Raw genomic sequence first — 27,557 nt, forward strand, 5'->3', positions numbered from 1 at the left:
AGGACACCCGGTCAGCCCATTGTAGATGGTACCCTAGGTACCCAGGGCATGGGTCCCTCAGAGGCCTACCAGGGGCTGCAGCACTTATTGTGCCACCCCTGGGACAGCCATACAAACTGACACCACCAGACCACTACTGTAGTCTGGGTAAGGTGGTGCTTGCACCCCTTACAGGGATATAGGTATCCTGTATCCCACTTAATACAACACATATATCCTCATAGGTCACCCCTAAGGCAGGCCTTGCTAATCCTACAAGGCAGGGTGCTGAGATATGTGTGAGGGGGAACCCCTACCTGAGTAGGGCCCCTCTGCAACCTTCGTAAAACTATTGCTGGGTTGTTTGTAGTGCAGCCATACCATATACTCTTAACCGCATTATAAGTAATCGCGATAGCGTGATAACTTGAGAGTGGCTGCACAGAACCATGTCATGTTTGGTGTCAAACATGTAGGAATCATACCCCTAATCCAACCATGGGAGTGAGGGCATGATTCCCGCCTGCTAGAGGGGCGATATGGTAAAAGCGGCAGATTTTAGACACCAATTTAAAAGTGCACACGTAGTACAAAATGGATGCTACCCACCACCCACACGACTCTGGCTGCCTGTTGCTGGGCAGAACCCCAGCCACGGCAGCTGGACAATAGGGATCTTGTTGCAGGGAGGTGCTCCCACCTCCCCAGACAGACTATGTGGATTGGAACTGGGTAGGTGCACCATAGGATGTCTTTCATACTTGCATGTAGGCTTCTCCAGTGCCTACTTCTGTATACACCGCCTTAAACTGGTTCAGGGGCATCCTGTCCCCTGCCCAGGCGGGAAAAAACACAAAGGGGAGAGGGTGTAGCCACCCTTTCCCGCCTGAACTCTCATTGGTGGGCTCTGATCTGGACACTCCCCTAATCCTTGCATAAAGGTGAATACAGGGTCCCCAGAGCCTCTGATTATTCTTGGACTTTACAGACTTGAACTTCGACTTGCTGCCGCACAGCTGAATGAAGAAATCTCCCTTGGGGTAAAGGAGTTACCCCCCTGCTTGGCAGGCACCTGAAACACTGCAAGTGACCTGGTTGGAACTTCGCTGCTCCTACAGACATCGACGACTCCTACCTACCTTGAGGTGGGTTTCCAAGCATCCCAGAGGCCAGTGAGTGTGCACAGCAAATCTCAGCATCGTGGACCCCATGGGTGCCGAGATCCCCAATACCCCAGGACACCGGCCACCTCTTGCTCAGCACATGAACCCGACGAGTGGGAAAGTTGTGCTTTGGCCCATTATTGAGCCAACCTCTCAGCATCATCTGTGCCAAAGATCGACGCCATAGCCCGCTCCGGCGACCCGTGGGCGCATCTTTACGCACGCCAAATTGCTGCCTCCCGCGGTCCCTTGTCTCTCGACTGGTGGGCCCTGGTGGAGGTCAATCTTCACTTCCAAGAGTTCCCCTGGTTGCTCCAGGCCTGCTCTTCAGTCTCCTCGCTGGAGACCTCGCTCAGACCTTGTGGGTCTGCACCAGTAGCTGCTTTGTGATTCTTGCGTGGGTTGCGGTTGCCAAGGCTTAGTGGATCCAATCCTGACACTAACACCGCAGCGACCCTCATCCTTCGTGGGACAGTCGCCCTCCAGAAGCTGGCCTTCCTTGAAGCCTCCTGGACCCCGTGACTGACGATCCAAGCTACCCATCTTCCACCTGGAAGCACCCGACATTGAAGGGCTCTTTCTCCTGAGCCCCCTGGTCACTGTGCCGTGACCCAGACTCTGTCCCCTCTGCTTTCAGGTCCTTCTCTTCAAGATCTACATCTTCAATCTTCACGACATCGACGACGCTTCTTGCTAGCAGCAGTTCTTCACGTTTTGCCATTGAAAATCAGCCCGCGACCCGACATCGAAAACTAACTATGCACCCGGCTTCCCTGGGGCAGGTAACAGTGGTACCTCAGTACTCTCGTGGTACTCTCGTGGGTGTGAGCCCTTCAAAAGCTTAACTCTAAACTCTTGAAATAGAACTCCTGCTAGAAGTGTTTTTAATCTTGTAAAATTCAACCGCGGCATTCTCCATAGGCTTTAATAGAGATCCCAACAGTAGCTTATACCACTGCACGCGTCTCCTGTGGGTCCCCTTCCTCACTACCTTGGGTGGTTTCACAAGAGTCCAGCGACCCTAAATGCCCTAGTCATTGTCTGTAGAATTGTCGTGGTTCTTATACCACTTTTTTGATATATGGTTTGGTCCCCCCCTGGGGCCCTATGATTCCAGTGCTATTTATTGTAACTATCAATGCTTGTTTGAATTGTATCTTTACCTCCAGCCTCATAAAGAGACTAGTGGGATTATTCTTAGAATAAATACATATATTTTATATATATACCTGTGTGGACTACTCTTTCATTTGGTTATTCAAGAGGTTATCTATGGTAAAACAATAAGCTTAACACTCCTTCAAGACTTAGCCTGAAGGCTGCTCTCCACAGCTGCCACTAGGATAGCTTTCTTTAAAGGTTGTCTTTTAACCTACCGCCATAAGAGTCGAATTGGACTGGTGCAAGGTGTTCCCTATGACTAGTGGACAGCATATGCCAGGCCAACTTCTCACATCATTAGTCTATTTTTGTTACTTAGCACATCTAAAATAATCTTGAACATTGCCGCTCTACCCAGTAGGGGGAGCAGCAATCCCTTCCAATGTTGGACTTCCGCTGTGAAGCAGGTCAATATGGGGGCCAAGTTCTTTTGGTAAAAGAGGTGAGGATCTGTTGTGAAATGTATCCCTAAATATTTGAAGCTCTATGAAGAGACAGGCAGACGAGATATCAACGGGTAGAGCGGGCATGGTGCCTGTAATTAAATGCATAAGGGATTTATCTCAATTTATCGTGTAGCCCAAATGTTGGCCAAAAATATGAAGGATCTGGGTCTGCTGAACGATGGTTATGGGGGGGGGGGGTCTGTGACGTAAAAGTGTATGTTGTCTGAATACAGTGAAACAGGCTCTTCCCAGGGTTCCCCTCAATGCATACCTCATACCAGTGAGTCCTGTCGGACCTATGCTACACGGTCCAGTCAGAGAAACTTGAGCTACAGGTTGACCAGCTGCAAACTAGCTACTTATGTGTGTATGTAGGGATATGCCATTTCTATAGCGCGAACCTAGCCAAAAGGCAGTGGAGCGCTGTATATGGTCAAATACAAGCATAAAGTCAATGAGTAGTATGAGCGGAACCTGCGTTGTGGACGGTTAATGTATTGTGGTGTAGTGTTCCTTAAAATGGTGCATCTTCAACTCTTACCTAAATTGAAGAATCATTGGGGCGATCCTGATAGATACAGGAACTGTTGTTCCGGATCCTTGGTGGATAGGCAGAAAAGTCCTGCTGTCTGATGGTGTCCTGGCTGTTGTTGTACTGACAACAACCAGAGACGGTGAGCTTGTCTGCAAGATATGGGTGCTGGTTGTGAGGACTTTGTAAATGATGCAGCTGGTTTTGAAGATGGTGCAGATGGTGCGGATTTGCAAGGGGAGCTAGTGGAGTTAGATCAGGATGGAGGTGATGTGATCATATTTCTTCAGGCCCTGGATGAGATGTGTTGCAGCCTGTAGCATGCCCTAAAGGGATGCAAGTGTGGAGTCTGAGAGGCCATGGAGGAGTGTCTTACCACCATCCGGATGCAAGAGTATGAGAGCTTGAACAGCAGTTCTGAAGTCGCTTACTGTAAGAAATGGTTTGAATTTCATTAGAAGAGAGTGCTGGTACGAGGCCATCATTGGATTTTTTGGCATTGTGTTTGTTAAGGGTGAGGTGGGTGTCCAGGGTGAATTCCAGTGACTTGGTATTCAGTGAAAGTTGAAGTGCAAAGCCATCAAAGTTCATGTCAATGAGTCAGGTTTGTACTGTTTGCTGTTCTTGACAAACAGGAATTCTGTCTTGTTCTGTCTTGTGCTTCAGGTAGGTGCTGGACATCCTGCTCTGGATGATATGCAAGCAGTGCTTGAGGCACTGGATGTCTGAAATAGAGGAGACTTTCAGTAGAGTTGCATATAATCAGCATATTGGTGAATATTGATGATCTTATCTGTGTGTAGTGTTCCAGGTGGCCCCATGTATGATTAAAATAGATACTAAACTCAGTCATTTGAACAATGTAATGTGACTGTAATCGCTCTCCAGTTCTTCATAACATTCGACCTTTCAAGAGAGGTAAAGCTCATTAATTGCTGAAATAAAAAAAAAACACTGATTTTAGATCAACTTTAACAGTTAATTTTAGACAAGATGTGAATAGTCTGTTAAACGTCAGTCAGCAGGATGAATCATTTACACTCATCCAGTCACTCAAATAGGGACAACGGCAAAAGTGACCACCAAAACATTATCTAACATTAGCCAGTCAAGTGAAGATTGCAACAGCCAGCAGACCGCTTTTTATTTGATAACATTGACAATACCACAGTAGCAATATGTACAATCTATTGCACATACCAATAGAGGTTACAACAGCCTAGAACATAGCAAGTAATGTTGACGAGTCCTCTATTTAGAAGGGACTTTTGAAATGTGAGAACCCAGTGCAGATGAGAACCCAACAGCTTTCCTGGAAAAAGAGATAAAGGGTGAAAACTTTGTGCAAAAAAAAAAAAAAAAACCCTGTTTTGTCGGCCAAGTATTAACCACTCACAATTCCTCTCAGAAGCTTTTCCTGGTATTTGCAAATTGCAAAGGCTTGGAGAAAAGAAGTAATATTTTAGTGGCCGAGGCTCAACCTGTATCTGGTTCCAGTCTCATGGAGAGAAGGTGTAGCTCGTCTGTTAGTCATAGGATCAAAAGAAACAGAACAACTAACAACTATTGAACCTGTATCACTATCTATGAAATACATTTTTTCTGAGGAAGAAATGCAATCGCTATCAATAAATTCCTATCATAAATCTTATGGGGCTGCACTGTCTTCAACTTTCGAGCTCTACGAGCAGGCCTTGGTACTTCGAGTAAACAAAGGCAAATCTATACTGGTCCCAATTCAGGGGGACATTGCGACTATGCAACGGCAATTGATCATACCAATAAAGCGACTAAGTTGTTAATACTTAGGAATCTATATGTTCGAGGCATATGAGCTGCAGATTACACACTTGTGCATAGATCGCCATCTGGTGTTGGGACGGATGTTTGCAGTTGTTTTTCCTCTTGGAAAGTCTTTGGATGTCACGAGGTCGATGACTCCTCCTTTGGATCGTATTGCGCATGGGCTTCGGCTCCATCCTCAGATTGTTTATTTCCGCCATCGAGCTCGGATATACCTTTGCGCTCCGGTTCCGAACAGCTTCCAGTTCGACGATCGACGCGCAATCCTCACCCCAATTTGCGGTATTGTTTCGATCGCGATCTCCCCACTCGATGCGCCTCTCATCGGCAAGACCTTCGGTTCCAGTCGTCGACGACGGCCTTCGGGCCTACCCAAGCTCCGGTTTTGGCTAATGGAAAGGACTCCATTTAAAAAGTGCCCTCGATGTGGGTCCAAATTCCCCCACACCGATCTCCATGAGGTGTGCAACCTCTGCCTCTCCCCTGAACACGAGGCTCGAGACTGTCCGGCGTGTAAATCCTTCCGGTCCAAGAAAACTATTCGGGACCGAAGAGCCAGAAGAACCATGGCACACTCTTCGACAGCGATCCCGGATGACATCTTCAAGGAAGGCGTCGACGCTCCAGAACAACACACCGACGAGGGACTCATCAGCGCATCCGAAGCCGACGATTCAGATTTGGAGGACATCACTCCGGCACAGAGGGTCGTGAGTACTACTCTAACCGCCCCCACCCCCACGCACCCTCACCGGCACCGAAAAAGGCTTCGGTCACGCCTTCGCCTTCGGGCCTAAGCAAGACCAAAGACACTGCTTCCCACACCGCACCTTCGGGACCGGTAAAGAAGCTAATTAAGCCTTCAGGCGGCTCGGGCTCGAGCCAGCCCACCGTCGGAGGCGATAAACACCCTTCGGCACCGAAAAAGAAACAAGCCTCCATTTCGACACCGAGCCCCACACCGAAACACTCGGGGTCGAGACCCAGCTCCTCGGCACGACCCCATCTTCGGTACCGACAAAAGCCCACAAGGCCACCGGCACGACACTTCGAAGCCGAAATCCATCTCGGCGCCTACTAAACAATCGGAGCTTTCCAAGCATGGTTCCAAACAACGAACCAGCACCGACAAACCTAAGAAACGAACGGCCCGACGCCTTCAGTGCCAACGGACCAACCAACCTCTCCAGAACTATTCGCACCGGATCCCTTACAAAAAACATTAACTAAGGATCCCAAAACTGGACAGTTGATGCTCTCTATCAAAAAGAGACAGTTAGAGAAACCTGCTCCGCCTCCACCTCCAAAAAGGAAGGACTCTGCTACCTTCCCTTTCAGAATACCTTCTCCACCACCTCCTCCACCTTCCCCTCCTCCACCCCCTCCACCCCCACCTCATCATTCCCCGATCCCATCTTCGGATGATGATGATCAAGGGGATCCATAAGATGACATAGGGGATGTGCCCCAAGATATACCTACAGGAGACCCCACTCCCACAGGATCCCCAGACCCATGGGACGATTATATATATAATGCCCCTGATATCCCTAACGTTCCGCAAGACGATCTTTACCCTTCCAGACCTTCTCCACCAGAAGACTCCTTGGGGTTCAACCATTTACTTCAAAAGGCGGCACACTACCACGGGGTAGATTTACATACCAACCCAGTGGAGGAGGATTTCCTTCTAGATACATTTGACACCACACATAGGACCACCTCCATATTCCCTATGCTAAAAGGTGTTATAAAACATACGCCGGAGATCTTTAATGACCCAGTTAGGGCCATGGTCATTAACCCGCGCATTGAAAAGAAGTATAAAGCCGCCCCAACAGATCCCTCCTACATCAGAGGGCCAGCGCCACTAGATTCCCTGGTAGTATCCACAGCACGGAAAAGGGCCAACTCCCAGGCGTCAGGCGACGCACCACCACCTGACAAAGAGTCTAAACTCTTGGACGCATCAGGCAAGCGCACTGCACCTCAAGCGGCCAATATATGGCGTATCGCCAATATACAAGCCCTACTAGCGAGGTATGACGGGGCCCATTATGACGAGTTAGAAGCCATAATGCACCATCTCCCTGATAAATACAAAGCTAGGGCCAATGAGCTAATTCAGGAGGGCAAAACAATTACTAATACCTCCATACGTTGTGCCTTAGATGCAGCAGACACAGCCTCTAGGGCCATCAATACTAGTGTCCTCCTCCGTCGCCATGCCTGGCTAAGGATATCAGGTTTTAAACCGGATGTACAAGCCTCCATCCTCAACCATCCCTTTGACCAGGAACATTTGTTTGGCCCAAAAGTGGATGACGCCCTAGAGAAAATGAAAAAGGACACTGACACGGCAAAATCCATGGGAGCCCTACAATCTCACCCTCCCAGACGCTCCTTTCGCCGCTCTTCCTTTCGGAGCACATCCAGAGGCTACTCCTTAGACACCGCCTCCACTTCATACAAATCCCCTACTCAGTCCACCTTTACAAGGGGTTACCAAAGAGGCGGCTACAGGGGCAACAATAACAAAGGCAGAGGCAAAACAAACACCGCCCGCTCTGCCACCGCGCCTACCCAATGACTTCCCTCCACTTCCCCCAGACCATCCCACTCCGGTCGGGGGCAGACTCCAATATTTCCTTCCGGTCTGGACTACCATCACCTCAGACAAATGGATAACACAAATAATTCTGTCAGGCTACTGCCTAGAACTAATATCTACCCCCCCCCCTCCCCCCAAACATTCCACCCAGACAACGCCCAATGTCACCAGAACATCTACTGCTACTCAAGCAGGAGGTAATATCCCTCCTAGACAAAAAGGCAATAGAATACGTTCCTACCAACCAACAAAATATGGGGGTCTACTCCCTATATTTTCTCATACCAAAAAGGGACGAGACTCTACGGCCCATCCTAGACCTTCGGCCCCTAAACAAATACATACACTCAGACCATTTTCATATGGTGACACTTCAGCAGGTACTGCCGCTGCTTTCCCAAAACTACTTCCTCACGACTTTGGACCTAAAAGACGCTTATTTCCACATTCCAGTGCACAACGCTCACAGGAAGTACCTCAGATTTGTAGTGGACGGCCAACACTACCAATTCAGAATGCTCCCGTTCGGAGTCACAACCGCACCACGAGTATTCAACAAGTGCCTAGCAGTGGTGGCAGCACATCTGCAAAGACAACACATTCATGTCTTCCCATACCTAGACGACTGGTTGATGAAAGCCAGTTCATACAATCAGTGTGTACAACACACACACACCACGATCCAGCTACTTCACCAGCTAGGATTCACGGTAAACCACGAAAAGTCCCATCTACAACCATCCCACATAAAACAATATCTAGGTGCCACTATAGACACCTCAAAAGCGCTCGCCTACCCCAATCCTGCCAGGATTGCAAGCATTCAGGCTCTACGCGCAAAATTCATAGCACAACACTCCCTTCCAGCTCGGGTGTTTATGCAACTAATAGGGATGATGGCCTCTTGCATCTTCATAGTACCTCACGCAAGACTCCAGATGCGTCCTTCCCAAGAGTGCTTAGCACGCCAATGGAACCAGGCCCAGGGTCAATTAACAGATCTAGTGTTGGTAGACGGTCGCACCCATCGCTCTCTGCAGTGGTGGACCACCACAAACCTTTCCATAGGTCGACCGTTCCTGGACCCGGTTCCCCAGATAGTACTAACCACAGACGCATCGCTCTCCGGCTGGGGAGCTCATCTATTACATCTCACCGTGCAGGGCACATGGACACCTCAACAAAAGTTACTCCACATCAACCATCTGGAGTTACTAGCGATCTTCTTAGCCCTAAAATCTTTTCAAACACAGATTTCAGGCAAGACAGTCCTAATCCGCACAGACAACATGACAGCCATGTACTATATTAAAAAACAAGGCGGCACACACTCTCCACAGCTCTCTCAGCTAGCACAGAGCATATTGAGATGGGCCATACCCCAGAAAATCTTTCTCCTAGCTCAGCATGTCCCAGGAGTCCAAAACACTATGGCAGATCTCCTCAGCAGACAAACACAACAAATCCACGAGTGGGAACTCCACCCACAAGTTCTGCACCCGTACTTTCAGATGTGGGGGCATCCACAGATAGACCTCTTCGCCACCCACGAAAACACCAAATGCCCAGGCTTCGCCGCCAGATATCCACACCCATTGTCCAAAGGAAATGCGATATGGATGAACTGGTCAGGCAGGTTTGCGTACGCTTTTCCGCCTCTCCCACTCATTCCACTAGTGGTGCGCAAACTACAGCAACACTCCCTCACACTAATCCTAGTAGCTCCAACTTGGGCCAGACAACCGTGGTACACCACACTACTGGAACTATCTGTAGTACCGCACCAAAAATTACGCCTCTCTCCACACCTCTTAACCCAGAACCATGGAGAGATCAGACACCCGGACCCAGCTCAGCTTAACCTTGCAATCTGGTTCCTGAAGTCCTAGAATTCGGTTATCTAAATCTTCCCCCTGACTGTATGAACGTCATCAAGGAAGCTAGGCGACCCATCACTAGAGCGTGCTACGCCGCCAAGTGGAAACGTTTTGTTATCTATTGTCACAACAACACCATCAATCCCCTAGACGTCTCCATTCAACACATCATAGGCTACTTACTCCACCTACAAAGGTGTAATCTAGCCTATACGTCCATTCGCCTGCACCTCGCAGCTATAGCAGCTTACCTACAAAACAGGCAACATCTATCACTCTTTAGAGTGCCTGCCATTAAAGCCTTCATGGAAGGCCTTAAAAGAATAATTCCCCCCAGAGTGCCACCCTCACCTGTGTGGAACCTAAATATCGTTCTCACCAGACTAATGGGGCCTCCCTTCGAACCATTGCACAAATGTGAACTCCAATTTTTAACCTGGAAAACCGCTTTTCTCGTAGCCATCACTTCTCTCAGAAGGGTCAGTGAGATACAAGCATTTACCATTCAAGAACTTTTTCTACAAATGCACCATAACAAAGTTGTTCTCCGTACCAACCTAAAATTCCTCCCTAAAGTCATTTCTCCTTTTCACCAAAACCAATCTGTAGAACTACCAGTATTTTCTCGTAACCACAAACTGTTTCAGAAAGAGCTCTACACACACTAGATGTCAAACGAGCCTTACTCTACTACAGCGAGAGAACACAACCTTTCCGTAAGACCAAACAACTGTTTGTCTCTTTCTCTCCACCACACAAGGGCAACCCCATCTCCAAGTCGGGGATAGCTAGGTGGATTGTCAAATGCATTCAGATTTGCTACCACAAAGCAAAACAAACGCTATCCGTTCCCCCTAAAGCACATTCTACACGTAAAATAGGGGCTTCAATGGCTTTTCTAGGAAACATCCCATTAGATGATATCTGCAAAGCAGCTACATGGTCAACACCGCACACTTTCACTAAACACTATTGTGTAGATGTGCAAAGTAAGCAACAAGCTAGTGTGGGCCAGGCTGTACTCAAAACATTAATTCAAACCACTGTAACAGATACGGGTGGTCGCCGCTAACGGTGGGTACTGCTATATAATCTATGCACAAGTGTGTAATCTGCAGCTCATATGCCTCGAACGGAATATGCTACTTACCAGTATGCATCTGTTCTTGGCATGTAGAGCTGCAGATCTACACACGCCCACCCGCCTCCCCGGCTACCTTTATCTGTTCCAGTTTATCTTATTTAGATACAACACACGGGCATCTTCACTGTTTATTACTACGCTCCATCATTTCCCTGCTGGCGAAAAACAATCTGAGTATGGAGCCGAAGCCCATGCGCATTACGATCCAAAGGAGGAGTCACCGACCTCGTGACTTCCAAAGACTTTCCAAGAGGAAAAACAACTGCAAACATCCGGGACCAACACCAGATGGCGATCTATGCACAAGTGTGTAGATCTGCAGCTCTACATGCCAAGAACAGATGCATACTGGTAAGTAGCATATTCCTTCCTGCATGCCAGAACTGACCTCGAGCCTCAACATGCCACCACTCATATCCGCGATGAAATCAGATCTTCATCGCTGGACGACTCTGACACTTACCGTACTGAGCCGTGTGTCCCTATATAAAATGATGGTCCTACTACAGTATTTATACGTCCTCCAGAACTTCCTTTTGATGACCCCTAACATGTCGTTTAAAGACCTGACTTCCAATGTACAAGCCTTTCTGTGGGCAAGCCAGCAGCCCCGCATAGCCTGGACTAAATGCCAGTTGTCAGTATATGATGTCGGAGAGGTGTGGCGCAGCGGCTAAAGCAGCTCACTCCGGAAGGTGGGACTCAGTTTGATCCCCAGCACCGGTGGCAGCTCAGCTCATCACCATGCGACTCTGGACAATAGCTCACTTAACCTCCCTGAGGACCCCCAGCACCTTGAGACCCTTCGGGGTGATTAGTTTGCGCTTTACAAATACTGGATTTATTTTATGGGAATTGATGGCCTGCACATGTAATATAGGGTGACACAGTTACAGGTTGGCAACGAATGGTTAACCGGAGGATGAGACGGTGCCACCAATCAGGGCAAATTCTCCCTTCTTGGCCTAGAGAAAGTAATGTCCCACATCGACTCCCTGAAGTTACCCTTGTAATTTTGCAGACTTGGCGGGCGGCGCTGCGCTCCATGAGTTGGTATGATCCACTAACTCAGCAAACTCCACTGTGGAGGGGAAGGCGCCTCCACCACACTACACATCTCTAAGGCTTTCATGCTTGGGACAAAATCGGCATTACGACCCTTGGAGACATTGGGCAGAGGGACCACATAAGGTAATTCCAGTGCCTCCAGGACCATTATGACCTCTCAAATATCCAGTTCCATTAATACATGCAACTCAGACATGCTCTAGCCATGCACAGAGCTTGTCTTGTTGGGCTCCCCGAGTATAACCCATTTGGCCATATTTCTGATAGGAAAACTGGAGAGGGGTGGTGTCTTTTGCATCTACCCCACTCTGGTCAGCAACACCCCAGCAATCTTTACCTTTCCGAGGCAGAAATAGGGGAACTGGATCGACCCCCTTGATAACCAGGACAGGCGACTTGCTCGAATGGCCCCTCGAGAAATCACCATACTCTCCCGACTGGGTCTAATTCAATTGATACTCCATAGTACCTACCTCACTCCCCAGAAGTTATGGCATGCAGGAAAACTCTCTCCCTCCAGTTTGTTTCCATGCTTCAATATGGATGCAGAATCACTGAATTGATATACGACTCTGTGACCCACTGCAGGTTATGGGGAGATGCCTATGTGTGTGTTTAGGACATGTATGTTCTTTGTACATGCAAAAACCAACAAAATTGTTGATAACAAAATGAATAAATCAGTTTATGCAATCCATGCCCCTATGGGACACAGCCATATTAGGAACATCAAGGTAAGTGACCTGTGGCGCAAAGGGGCTGTTATATCTTCCACAGATTTGCAACAGGAATATCCACTGAAACATATCAGTATATACAAATCCGACCCGCACTAAAGACAGCGATGCCTAGGGACACACAGCTCCCAGAATGTGCGCCGCTTAAATATAGACTACTTGACGAACACAAGGACCATATAAATAAATACTCCATAACCTGCCCGATACACTAACACACCTACCTGAAACATTTATCAGCCATAAACTACTGTCACTCCCTGAATACCCCTCAGGAGGAGCATTTGATATATTGAAAAGAAGAAACGTACCATGTGTTTTTAAAATAATATAGAAGCACTTCAGTGTTTGAATTCAAAATATATAGTGAACATTTCTTTCAAACTCCTAACTGGCACTGACTCCAGGTAGACCACAGAGTTTGTTTAGAAAACAGCTGTAATCGCGGAATTAGTCTTAAACATTAGAGAGAGGCTACATTATTGGGTTATTGAGGTGTCATGGGTCAGAGTGTTATTCAGTAATATTGTTGTGTCATAAAATGGTAAATGAACAGATAGGCGTAACCACTGCAACAAATAGTAGGTATCACTGACAAGCTTTGAGGAACGTGAAAAAGGGAAAGATTGGAGGGAGCATGATCTGAAGATATTCTGTAATTTAGTTTTGTTTATAGGGGAAAAAAGGGTTAGCAGTTGATTAGTAGCCTCCTTGGCCAATAAATCTAATAGAAGTGACTCTTAAAAGTATGTGGCGGTCCCATCCATTAATAAGTCTAATATATATTGTTCTAAGTCCTGAATGGGGTCTCCGTTAAGTTAGCACTATGAATTACTAGGAATCTAACAAATTAAAATTCTGCTTTTGAAATATAGGAGGTATCCAGAAGGTTGGGAATGACTGTGACCTGAATACTTACATCTTTAGTTCTGATGTTGTCTACAGGGGACATGGGTGGTGAAATCCTCTTTAGTGGGAGGTTTTATAAATATCACACCTAATGATAACCAATAGACACTAGTTAGGATTCCTTCATTGTAATATTTATGTAAATCCTTCTGCTAAACAGAAAAGGGAAAACCTAACTCGGCTGTTAGCCCTTTAGAGAGCTTACTGGCACGACATATGGCACAATGACCAATAATGGAAATTGCAATTGAAATCTCTGCATGATGACTTGTGTGATTAGTATGTGGCTGGTAATCATAAACGGCAAATCTCAGTTAAGAATAGATAAAGGTGGAGAACAAGTAGTACATTCATTGCATTGTTTAGAGTTGTGGACCCTAAAGGATTGCTTTATTTCGGACATTCCTGCCAATTATACAAATTTTCCAACTCACAGGATTGTAATATTGGATTGCACATTCATCTCTGGCCATCTTTTTCATAAAACCGCATACTTTGAGATTTCAAGTTGCTTGCTTGGAAAGTGACCATTTTCCACTTTGTTTTTGTGTTAACTAAATATCCCAGGATTAAAAGTTCAGCAAAATATCTAGGAAACTTAGTTGGGGGCAGGTAGAAAAACATAATAGAATTAACTTGTCACTTCATTACATGAGTAAGTAATGTTTCTGCCTGCTAAAGGACCATGGAATTGTGTGTGCAGATTTGGGGTATGTTAAATACCTATGTGCTTCTCTTTCAGTTGGTTAACTGAAAAGTAATTTGGCCTCTAGGAAAAAGCCATTGGGCCTAAAAAATCCTGGTACTCAAAAAAAATGCACTATACCAAAAAGAACAGAAGACATCTGTCTCAGATAGTCCTGCTGACAGAGCCATTGTAATATGTAGCTTAAGACCAATGATCCTAGCCCGAATGAAATACCAGTATCTCTTGTCAAAGAAAATGTTGAAGTTTTGGGCTTCAAAATGTAGCCTTTGCTTCCATGGTTGTTTACAATTGAGTAGCATACCATATAGTTGGAAGGGGTCCATTTTATTCACAATATATAATGAACGTTGGCAAAGCTATGGGCTTAACCTTTGAGCCTTAATGGCGCAGTCATTGAGGTTTGCCAATGCTGTGTAGCATTGGCCAAGAAGCATTTCTTTGTTGAAGCTGTGCAGCACCTGCCAGCAATTATATAAAAAAAGTTCAATGATGCTTGCGATCACTTCATTTTGTAGGCAAATGAATGCTTGATGACATGTGCAGGTACATCCGTTACCAGTATGAGCGTGCCAACGAAAGGACTCGAGCAGTATTTGTTTCGATTTACAATCCAAGACGGATCAGTATATATAAAAAAAATTAAATGGGACTACCTTGCTTTTTTTTTTCTTTGGAGTGGCCAGCAGCAATTTGTTGCAGGGCTCTTTAAAAAATAATCAATTAACAAAAAAGGAAGAACTGGTTGGGTGTGGGGGCAACATAGAAGCGAATAGAAGGGAGTGGGTTGGGGGGAAGCATGAGGGAGTGGGCGGGTAAAGGGAGGAATGGATGCACTTAAGGCCCGCGTCGGGGGAGCCTGGAAGGGTGGCTGAATAGCAATGGAGGAGCTTAAAGGAACAATGAGGGAGCAACATGGACCACACTGGGAAGGGGTGTGTGTTTGGGGCAGAGAAATAGAACATGAGAGAGAGAGAGAGCAAAACACATGCACTCTCTTAGAGTGCTGAAAGAAAACAATAGCTCCTAAAATGTGAGCAGTGGAAGGATATGTCATTCATTCAAAAGGATGGTAAAGATGCTGTGCGGGACAAACTCAAAATTGATGAGTAAAGCCACTGAACAAGTGGGGCTGAGCCGAAGCTGAAATATATAGGCAGTGGACTTACTGGGCTCCCCACCTGCCTGTTCAAAATCTGACATAAACTGCGTGGATAAGCAGAAAGTTTTGATCTCTCCTGATTTTACCCTAGCGGTGCAACAGAAACGTGCTTCATTTCTGACTGCCAAGAAGAAACTCCAGGAGCTTGGTCTACAATACCACCAATGTTCCCAGCTAAACTTAAAGTAATTGCTGACCAAAAAACGCATTTGTTTGAAAGCTCAGAGTCAATATGGGGATGGATAGAGTCCTATCAGACTGCACATGGAGCAGAATCGCAAACCAAAAATGATAACTGGCAGCAAACACCTCGTAATAAGCCAACAGCCACAAAGTTAAAAACATTCAGTGTTTCCACATACACCATTGAGTAGGCAAATGAGAGCCAGAAGAAAGCGTAGTAGCAGCATTTAAAGCCATGAAATCTGGAAATGAGCTCTCAAACCAGGAATCGTCTGTGGACGCTGCATCAAATAAAAAGCAGGTCTGCTGTACAGTCATTCGGACTCGCTATCCAAAGTTACTCCCGGATTAGCCGATTCGCTTATTTAATACTTGACTGGTATCTGTGGATACATCAATAAATAAGATAAAATACAGATATTGCTCTAAAGTTGAGTAAAAGTGAGCTATAGACAATAAACTGAGCTGCAATGAAATGGTGATATAATGCAGATGAGTATCAACAAGAATAGGAACATCAAAAACATAATAAAGACTGGTAGGAAACAGATCAGAACATAAAAAAGAATTCAGGTGCAAACTGTGGTGTAAGCAGGCAGGTGGGGAACAGTGTCAGTGCTTTTTGCTCATGTGCCACTGGCACTGTCTGCACTAGACGCAGCATATTATGTTTACTAGTAGTGGTAAATATTATGTGGCAGAAGGTACATTGTGGCTGTTAGTATGCTTCAGTACGGGCAGGGGACTTTCGTGGGGTTTGTAGGTAAGTATGTTTGCCAGCTGTATCTGTATTTGTGTGCTAGTGTGTATTAGATGGAGGGTCAATCAGAGCATTCGTGTGTGGGACGAAATTATGCTGGTGCCACAACCTAATGTATGTACCAGAGATAACTCATTATCTAAATGGTTATCAACAGACGATACCCGAGACTAACTTTGAATATAAGGGCCATGAATATCGTTAATGCGTACATGCCGCATAGATAGATATAGATTGATGTTGTGCAGGAGACACATTTGACATAGCCTGAGGGGATTAGACTGCGCAAGAGGTGACGAGGCCCGGTGTTCTTTATCATTTATTCCACCTATGCACAGGTGAGGTCCTATTAGGGCTAAAATATGGGCCGCCCTTGAGCAGATTGAAGTCGAGATTGAAACTTAAGATAAATGTCTATTTATAATAGGCAAATTGGGTCGACCACTTGTGGTGTTTTGGATGATATATGCCCCCATCTCAGACCAGCCAAACTATTACCTGGCTCTCACTAGTGTCTTAACAAACCGGTCTAACATACTGTGGATACTGAGAGGCGATTTTAATGGCTGATGGACACTTAGGTCGCTTGTTTCCACCACTGTTGCACACCTCAGTGATATAAAAAAACTGCTGAACCTTTACAGCCATGTTGTCAATACTGGTCACGTTTGGATGTCTGGAGAAGTTCCCATCCATATGTAATATAAATGGGAATACTTCCCGATTTACAAACTGCATTCCAGACAAGATTATATGTTTTGCACACCAGACATTTATAGTTTGCTGGATAGTTCAAAATACTTAAGCAGAACACTATTGAACATTTTCCACTAGTTGTTGAGTTGTAGTATGGCTCCTATTTCCACCTGGCAGTTGCAACCAACAAATTTAGAAGAGGCTGCCTATAAATTCACACAGCAAGAACCGTTAGTTGAATATAGAGACATTAATACGGCAACTGCAACCAACTGATTGATGGAATGGGAGGACCTGATATTTTTTATTCAGGATATATCTATTAAAATGAATGTGTGGCGTCGTAAGACAATACTAAAATATTAACATTGGAGGATAGGCTAATAATATAGGAACAATAAGCAGTGTTGAACCTTTCCTTGTCCCCCACACTGTTAGTAGATTGAGAAAGAACATGATGTGCTCTTGGACAGACTGCTCTGTGTTGATTATACGGAAAATTTCACACATACACATGCACATTGTAGGAAAGTACCCCTTTTTAACATGGTCACCCCCACTTTTTTCTCTGGTACATGATGTGATTTCGACTGGAACTTCACTGGGTTCCTGCTAACCAGGTCACCAGGGCCACATCTCTTTCCCCATAACTGTACAGTTGTGTCCCCAATTGGCAATGCCTTTAGCACTCTCTGTAAGTCCATAGTAAATGGTACCCCTGGTACCCAGGGCCTGAGGTACTAAAGAGGGTCTCCAAGGGCTGTAACACAGATTTTACCACCCTAAAGGACCCCTAACCAAACCCATGTAGGGCTGCCAGCACAGGCTGCATATTTTGGTGCAGACAAAAATGGAAACATGACATGACACACATCGCTGTGTGCCATGTCCCTAACACTGCATGTAATATTTATAAGTCACTCCTACTCTAGGCCTGCCGGCCCTAAAGCAGGATGCCGTATATTACATGTGAGGACATATCTGCATGAGCAGAAATGCCCCTGTGCTGGTCAGTTCCATTGCTGCCAGTACAAGTGATCAGAGAAGCCATTTTAACCCATGTGCTGGGCACTGATGAAAACTAATTCCCCAGCTACATAATGGCTTTACAGAAAATAGTGATATGTGGTATCAAACATGTCATATTCACAACCCCACCCCGATTCCAGTAGTGTATTTGTGACTACATGCACCCACAGGGCACCATAGAGGTGCCCTCTGAAAACGTACCTGCCTCTGGTGTTTTGGTTGACAGGTCTCTGCTAGTCTGCCACCCGAGATAGATTTCTGACCTCCCAGAGTGAATGCCTCTGCTCTCAGGAGGCAGAAACAAAGCTTGTCTGGCAAGAGGGTGTTTACACCCCCTCCCTCAGGATGACCTGATTAGCATTTAAAGGTATGGGAGCTTAAAAGAAGCCCCTGTCTTTGAAATGAAAATCTGGCTCCTCCCACAGGAGAGAAAGCCAAACCTCTTTGTCCAGAGTCCTATGGCTCCTGGACAGGCGCGAAAATTAGTCAGTTAGGTAGGTGTGCCCACCCCTGGCTAGTACTACCCCTAAGGTGGGCTAACTGAAGTGGACACCACTTTTCAGAGTTGGGCATATTTGTGATGGCGGACTTTGAAATTCCGGGGCAGAGTTATGCCCACTTCCCACAGGAAGTGGTCATATGGGAGGCGTAGTGACTCCAAGGATAATTAGCCCATTGGCTACAACCCTACACTCCCCTTACACCGCCAAATTCAGCCTTTAGGCAAGCCCCTGGCACCAGAGATGCAGATCCTGCCGACCTAAAAGAAGAAGACGGGCATGAAGAGTCGCAAAGAGCAGGAACTGAATCCCCAGCATTTGACTTGGCACCAACCCTGCCGTCCTACCTGCTGCCTTTGACGATAGCACCAAAAGACGACTTGGCCTGCTGCTGCTTAGTCCCCGAAGCCCCGGAGAGTTGCCAACACTTCACTCAGGAGCCAAGAACTCCAGAGAAGTAGCAGACCTGCTACCCTGCATCCTGCAGGCACTCAAAGAGTCCTGAGAGGACTTTGTGAATGCGGAAGCCCGACTCCTGAAGACACCACTGCACCCGAGTTGAAGTGGGCCAACTGTGTCATCGTGGCCCTCCAGAGACCGAGTACGCGGTGGTTTCACCCCCAGGGAAATCTCCGTCTCCTGCAGCCTCTGTACGCAGGCCCCCTCTACCACGACTGCTTCCAGTAAGGAAAACCCGATGCCTAAAGCAACCTCTTCATCTGTCGCCCATGGGCCATGGACGACAGGACCAAAGGTCTTGTTACGTCCCTGAGCATCTTCAGGCCTGAGCCCCTCTTCTTAATTCAGCCTAACTGGCCTCTGAGTCAAAGCCTGCAGCCTCTTTACGCAAAGACTGATCCCCTTAGAGTAACTTTGGGCACCGACGCTGTTTTGCATCCTTGCACCTGGCCTCCTCAGTGCCGCTGGTGTATTCTGCTGGTGCTGCCTTGGACCTTGCCCACCACTCACCTTATCTCCTGTAGACTGGTCTCGAAATCGCTGTACTGTACCTGACTGCCGCACTTGCTTTTTTCCATAGGATAACATTGTAACTTCTGAAAACTGCAGTAAGTGTTGACTTTTTAAATACAAACGTTTTTCTTTTGAAAAACGTACTTACCTAAATGAATTGCTTCTGGTGCCTAGATCTATATAAATATACGTGCTATTTTTATAAATTTGTGTGATTCTCCTTATTGAGTCTGGTGTCTCACTTATTAACTATTGTGTGTATTTGCAAATGTCCATCACTCCCCTTTGGTAAGCCTAAGGCTACTCGACCACACTAGCCCCTAGAAGAGCACCTTGGATTGCTAGAGCAAGCCCCTGTCCTCTTATAAGGAAACCCCTGAACTCTTTGCACGATATATCTCATTTTGATATATCATATTAAGAGCCAGCATCCTACACACATGCTGACAAGGCAGGAAGATTACGTGCCAGAATTCTGAGAAATGAAGCTAAACATCTCCCAGTCACTACTATAAGGGATACCGCAGGGCACCCTCAGCAGTCTCAGTTGGCCATTACTCAGGCATTTACAACATACTATTCAGTATGCAGAACATCATTGACTATTGGACGACTATTTCGTGAACTAGAAAGCTCTCCTCCAAAAATATCCACATTCTGCCATACTCACCTTGGATACAGTGAAAGCCTTTGATGTTTTAAGCTGCAAATGTTTATTCACTACATTACATAAACTTGGTATAAGTGTACAAATGATCCAATCGATACATTCATTATACAACCGCCCCACAGCTAGAGTCAAAATAGGCAGTTCCATTTTGCAACAGTACACCACTGAAAGGAGTAAACAATAGGTTTACCTTCAGTCACCTGTTCTGTTTGTAATGGCAGTGGACCCATTCACCAAAGCACTGAGAATAGCTGGTGCAGAGTGATTATTGCTCTGAGTAATGCTGCCCACTCAGTTTCGCAATACACTGATGTCATGGTTACTTTTTATCAATAATACATGTAGGACACCTAGAAACCTTTTATAAGATACTCCACAAAATGGAAGTATTGGCAAGCCTAAAAGAGAACTGGTCTAAATTGTGCATACACTCTACAGTGGAGGGCATTCACCCAATTCACGTCACTTGTAGATAAAGTAATATTACATGAGAAACACACACATTTAGATACTTGGAGATTAGAATGTTCCATAAAGATGTACTGGAGGACTTCTAGGGTGGTAAAATTGCTAACCTAAGACCGCAGGTCGCACTTTGGAAGAGATTGCTTCTGGCCCCAATAGGTCGAGGGACTATTGCAAAAGTGGTGCTGCTTCCTTCCAAAGTGATTTGCCAGTTTCTTAACCTACCAGCGGTGGGGCCAGCGGCTATCTTTGGAGAGTTGGACAGCCTCTTGGGGGAGCTGATATGGGGCCAAGGCAGGAGACAAGCTAAATTGATTGGCCGAATGGAGTTGGCATGGGCTAGTGGCCCCAGACATGGAATTATAATACATTACCCCACACCCCCACCCCCACATGTCATTTAGATCTATCCTTAAGTTTTATAGAAGGTTATACTGTGAAACTGAGTATACATATATGACAACATGTGCAATAACGTCAGGTCTAACAAAGAATTATCCAGAATATGAACACTATATTTAAGGATGCTTTCTCACCATTTGTATCATGCAGCCCACACCTGCACTACAAATTTGTTTTTATCATGTACACACTGACATATATCAGCAGTGTCAACGTAATATGAGCCACAACCACAAGCTTAGGTTTAGTATGGTTTATAGGCTTTGTTCTGTGTCCTTTATTCCAGTATTTGGGAGTTTAAATCATTTTATTATTGTAACGGCCTGCATACGCTTCTGGTTGACATCAAAGTATACTATGCATGTATAGAGTAACACTAAAGTTCGAGGCATGTGGGCTGCTGAATTCATATCTGTGCATAGATCGCCGCCTAGTGTTGGGTCCGGATGTTTGCACGTTGTTGTCCTGGAAGAGTCTTCGAAGAATCCTGGGATAGGTGACTCCTCCCCTGGACTACAGTGCGCATGGGCATCCTCTCCATCCTCAGATTGTTTTTTTCCGCCATTGGGTTCGGATGTGTTATCTTGACTCAAGTTAGGAAAAACTGTTTTCAGGCCAAAAGGCCTTTAGCTCGCGTCGGTACTGTTCTCGATCGGTATCGATAGTATCTTTGTTAGTTTACTAACTTCTAGAACAAACTTTCGCATCTTACCCGACCGTCGATTCGACATCAGCGATGGAATCGAGGACACCATTCAAGAGGTGTCCGGTATGCAATGCGAAATACCCCCACGTCGACGTCCATCCGGTGTGCAACAAATGCCTTTCACCGGATCACGACGAATCTACATGCATGGCCTGTGCCAGATTTCGATCCAAGAAGACTCTACGGAATCGACGAGCGGCGAGACTCGAGGCGCAGCAAGCGGCACCGGCCCCGGCCGACATCTTCAACGCCGAGACCGAAGATGTCGAAGAAGTGGAGAACCTACCCTCCAGTCCCGTTTCCGAACATGACTCCGGATCGGAAGACGTCGACGAAACACTCTTTCACAGAGATGAAGACGACACCTAGGTAGGAGACTACAATGAGGCCTTAGGGGCCGAAGAGAGTAGCTCCGGTGACGAGCAAGGCCTACCCGTTCAGACTGAAGAAAGCCCAGCGCAACAGTCTATGGCTCCGGTCGAGGGATCGCCTTTGGGCCTTACCCAAGACCTATCCCGCAGTTCTTCGGCCCCGCCCTCAGGCCCGGCCTCGGACATTCAGCGGCAGACATTAATGCCCAAAATGGCTGGTTTCCCTTCTTTAAAACCGAAACCGAAAGCTGTGTTGGTTCAATTGAAACCGAAACCGAAAGTGGCGCTGGTCGGATCGAGGCCCTCCACACCTTCGACGCCAGCAAAACACATCGGCACCGAGTGCACCAAACGAGACTTCGGTGCCGAACTCGAAGCGGCCGATGTCGGAGTCGACATAAGGAAGAAGGCCTTTGGTACCACCAAACCTGCTCGGCTCCCGGCACCGACGCAATCGACTCCGACCCCAAAGGTCAAACAGCCTGCTGCGTCTCACACCGCTTCCACGGCGACATCTAAGCCACAATCATCGAAGAAGTCGACGGCCACTCCCGCCCCTCGACTCGATGACCCACCGGCGCCGAAAAAATCCACGACCGCCTCAACAGAACCGGTCGGTGCGAAAGACTCGAGGGCGCTCCAGACGCGACCCATTGCTGCGCAAAGCACCAAAAAGAAAATGGTCCTCCAGGACACGTCGGGCTCCGAGCCAATTAAAGCTCCAGCAGCCTCTTCGACACCAGCCAACATTACTTTTGGCCTGCCACCATCCACGGCCCCGAAAATGTTCCAAATCAGGACACGGGTGACCCATACCACGATCACGCCTGCCGAACACTCTGCGGAGACGTCTCCATCGCATATAATCGACGCCGACACCGGCAGGATGATTATCCACAAACGGAAAATAACTTCGGAGCCGGCTTTGGACTCCTTCAGGATTCCACTCAAAAGAAAGCTGCCTGTGGCTTCAGAACCAGTTCTTTACGAACCTTTCCACTCACCCTACCAGGATCCACAATCCTTCTCTCCCACACACTCCGACACGGATGCGTTGGGGGACTACATGGGTGACCAAGTCCCCTACTCCGGAGACATGGACCCTGACGGCCAACAGGACCCTGATCAAACTTGGTATGACCCTGTGGACCCAGGTGCACCTATGGATGCACAAGACCCGCAACTCTATGGAGCAAAAACATCTCCCACAGAGGACACGGCAGCGTTCAACGCTCTAATTGAACTTGCTGCGGCCAATCATGGGGTGCAACTTCACTCGGACACCGTCGAGGACGACTTTCTTATGGATACTTTTGCATCCTCAGAAAGAAATATAAAAACTCTACCCATGTTAAAGGGTGTCCTCAAACCAGCAAAAGACATCTTCAAGGAACCCACCAGGGCAAGAGTGATAAACCCCCGGATCGACAAAAAATACAGATCAGCGCCTGGGGACCCTACTTACATCAGAGGCCAATTACCTCTGGATTCCATTGTCGTTGCGAATGCTCGCAAGAGGGCACACTCACAAACAACAGGTGACGCTCCTCCCCCGGACAAAGAGTCCAAGGTGTTAGAGACCTCTGGCAAACGGGTTGCCGCCCAGGCAGCCAACATATGGCGCATTGCCAATACTCAAGCACTCCTCGCTCGCTATGATAGAGCGCACTACGATACATTAGAGCAGCTAATCCAACATCTCCCTGACCAATTCAGAGAAGGTGCAGAGATCCTCATCAGGGAGGGACAGCTCCTCACAAACGCATCCATCAAATGCGCGCTGGATGCCGCAGACACAGCTGCCAGGGCCATAAACACTAGCGTCATGCTGCGACGACATGCCTGGTTACGAATCTCCGGATTCAAACCTGAGGTGCAAAACAACATACTCAACCAGCCTGTCAACCCCGACTATTTATTCGGCCCGGAGGTTGACACCACCCTAGAGAAAATAAAGAAGGACACGGACACTGCAAAGTCCATGGGGGCTCTCCAGACTCAGTCCTTTCGGAGCGGCTCCTTTCGTCGCCCCGGAAATAGAGGAGCAGGTAGAGGACAGGGGTCACAGCAAACATACAACAAGAGCAATACACAAACCACCTACGACAAAAACACCCGGGGTGGATATCGTGGCTCCAGTACAAAGGGCAGAGGACGCGGCTACGGCAACACCAGGTCCTCCCCCAAGAACAAGCAGTGACGCCCTCTCCCTTCCTCCCGATCACATAACACCTGTCGGGGGAACGCTACAAAGGTTCCTGTCCACGTGGAACTCCATCACCACGGACAGGTGGGTCAAAGATATTGTCAAATACGGTTATTGTCTAGAACTAACCTCCACTCCACCCACAATACCTCCAAAAAACCGTCCTATGTCCTCAGAGCACTTAACGCTCTTACAGCAGGAGGTGCAAAGCATGCTTCTAAAAGGCGCAATAGAGGTCGTACCCGTCCACGAGCAAGGTACGGGGGTGTACTCCCTGTACTTTTTAATACCGAAAAAGGACGGGTCACTCAGACCTATATTAGACCTGAGACCCCTAAACAGATACATTCTTTCCGAGCATTTTCACATGCTCACTCTCCAGCAAGTCCTCCCGCTGCTCAAGCAGGGAGACTTTCTAGCCACACTGGACCTCAAGGATGCATATTTCCACATAAACATTCACCCATCACACAAAAAATACCTCAGGTTCACTGTTCAAGGACAGCACTACCAATTCAGAGTCCTTCCCTTCGGCGTGACAACAGAACCAAGGGTGTTTACAAAGTGCCTAGCTACTGTGGCGGCACATCTACGGAGACAGCACATACACGTCTACCCTTACCTGGACGACTGGCTCGTTCAAGCAAAGTCAGCCCAGCAATGTGCCAGCCACATGTCCCGCACCATTCACCTCCTTCACAGTCTGGGGTTCTCACTAAATTACCCAAAATCCCATCTCCAGCCCGCACACGTACAACAGTACCTGGGTGCGACTATAGACACTCTGGCGGCCACAGCTCAGCCAAATTTAGTGAGAATCAACAGCATGCAAATGCTGATTTCCAAGTTCAAACCACAACACTCCCTGCCCGCGCGAGTGTTCATGCAGTTGATAGGCATGATGGCCTCCTGCATCTTCATAGTCCCACACGCGAGACTACATATGCGCCCGCTTCAGGAGTGCTTAGCACGTCAGTGGAATCAGGCTCAAGGACAGTTGAAAGACCTAGTGTTGGTGAGCGGTCGGGCATACAACTCTCTGCATTGGTGGAATCCACAAAACCTTTGCAAGGGCCGACCGTTCCAAGAGCCTGTCCCACAGATAATACTGACGGCGGACGCGTCTCTCCAGGGATGGGGAGCTCATGTACTCCATTACACAGTGCAGGGACTATGGACACAACAACAAAAGAAGATGCACATCAACCTTCTAGAGCTGATGGCAATCTTCCTCGCTATGAAAGCATTCAAAGTACACTTGTGCAACAAAGTCGTGTTGATCCGGACGGACAACATGACTGCCATGTACTACATACAGAAGCAGGGAGGGACACACTCTCCACAGTTGTCTCATCTGGCTCAGAGCATGTGGAAGTGGGCCATTCAGAGGAACATGTTCCTCATGGCAGAACACCTCCCCGGCAAAGACAACCAGATGGCGGATCTGCTCAGCAGACACAGCCACCAGATGCACGAGTGGGAGTTACACCCATCAGTACTCCAACCGTACTTCCAGCAGTGGGGTCATCCAGAGATAGACCTATTCGCGACAAGCGAAAACGCAAAATGCCAAAGCTTTGCCGCCAGGTTCCCACATCCGCAGTCGCAAGGCAATGCGATATGGATGAACTGGTCCGGCAGATTTGCGTACGCTTTTCCCCCAGCACCACTGATACCGCTGGTGGCACGCAAACTGCGTCAACACTCACTGACGCTCGTCCTGGTTGCTCCAACGTGGGCACGCCAGCCATGGTACACCACCTTTCTCGAACTTTCCGTGGTGCCGCATCAAAGGCTGCGGATCAAACCCGCGCATTTGACGCAGAACCATGGAGAGATTCAGCACCCAGATCCGCAACAGCTGAACCTGGCAATCTGGCTCCTGAAGTCCTAGAGTTTGGCTACCTCAACCTGCCACCTGACTGTATGGACATCATTAAGGAGGCCAGGCGACCCACTACCAGAGCTTGCTATGCAGCCAAATGGAAGAGGTTCGTCATTTATTGCAATAATAATGACATTAACCCGCTAGACGCATCCATCCAAAACATTATTTGTTACCTATTACACCTATACCGATGCAATCTGGCGTACACCTCTATACGTGTCCATTTGACCGCAATATCAGCCTATCTGCAGACCAGGCAGCACCTCTCTCTATTCAGAGTGCCTGCCATCAAAGCATTCTTGGAAGGACTCAAACGAGTCATTCCACCAAGCCACCCACCGGCTCCAATGTGGAACCTCAACTTGGTCCTCACACGCCTGATGGGTCCACCCTTTGAACCTCTACACTCATGCGAGATTCAATTCCTTACCTGGAAAGTAGCTTTCCTAGTAGCGATCACTTCTTTGAGGAGAGTTAGTGAACTCCAGGCACTAACCGTTCAAGAGCCATTTATACAGGTTCACGCCAACAGGGTCGTACTACGTACCAACCCCAAATTCATGCCAAAGGTGGTATCGCAGTTCCACATGAATCAAACCATTGAACTGCCCGTTTTCTTCCAAAACCCACAAACTGTCGCAGAAAGGGCACTCCACACACTAGATGTCAAAAGGGCCCTGTGAGCGGTTGGGAAGAATAACGCAGCACCCGGCGTTTGGTTAACGAAGTTTTTATTCTCAAGGGGAAAGTGGTGCGCTTGGTATCCAGTTTGCGATCCCAACCGGTCCCTAGGGGGGGGTCTTGAGATAGTCTCTGTCCTTGGCCTCAGGGGATGGTTCCGCTTGCTTCTCTCTTGGGGAAGGATACACTCTTCTCCCGTGCGTGATGTTTCGCCAACTCCCAGCGGCAGCCGCCCCAACACAGGAAGAAACAAAGAACAAAGGCTGGGGTCAGTACGACGCTCACATTGACCTCTGGTCAAAGGGCCCGGGGAGGTGAAGGGGACACTCCGGTGCTCAGGTGAAATTAACTAAACCGTATCCAACTCGACCGGTGTGAGAACAAGAGAGGAAGTGCAAGTGAGGGGGGGGGTGAACAAAAGAAGGTAGAGATAGTCGAGGCGGCGAGAAGCCCCGGTGTTACTTCGCAGCCTTCTCCCGCCTCCCGACCCAGCCCGTGAAACGGTCACGTACCTGGGTCAGCCACGCTCCTTCCTGGGCGCGGCTCGGCGATGCGTAGGTGCGGAGTACTCCTGTCTCCGACTTATCCTCCTTCGACGGCGTCCCTCTCGTCTCCTTGCTTCTCTCGTCTTCAGCTCTCCGCTCCACTGCTCCACTCGCTCTCACTTCTCCCGCTCCGGTGTAGCCACACACCACAGCTCGGTCTTCCTCCGTCTTTATTGGGTGTGCGA

The 27,557-nt window shown here is 47.6% G+C and overlaps 1 protein-coding gene across 1 annotated transcript in view; it reads left to right on the forward strand.

Annotated features, from left to right (window-relative positions):
* Positions 1 to 27,557, forward strand: part of LOC146829275 (integrator complex subunit 6-like) — a 319,223-nt gene that overhangs the window by 223,085 nt on the left and 68,581 nt on the right. The window lies entirely within an intron of this gene.

Source organism: Triturus cristatus, chromosome 5_2 (assembly GCF_964204655.1).
Source record: "Triturus cristatus chromosome 5_2, aTriCri1.1, whole genome shotgun sequence".
Taxonomy (NCBI): domain Eukaryota; kingdom Metazoa; phylum Chordata; class Amphibia; order Caudata; family Salamandridae; genus Triturus; species Triturus cristatus.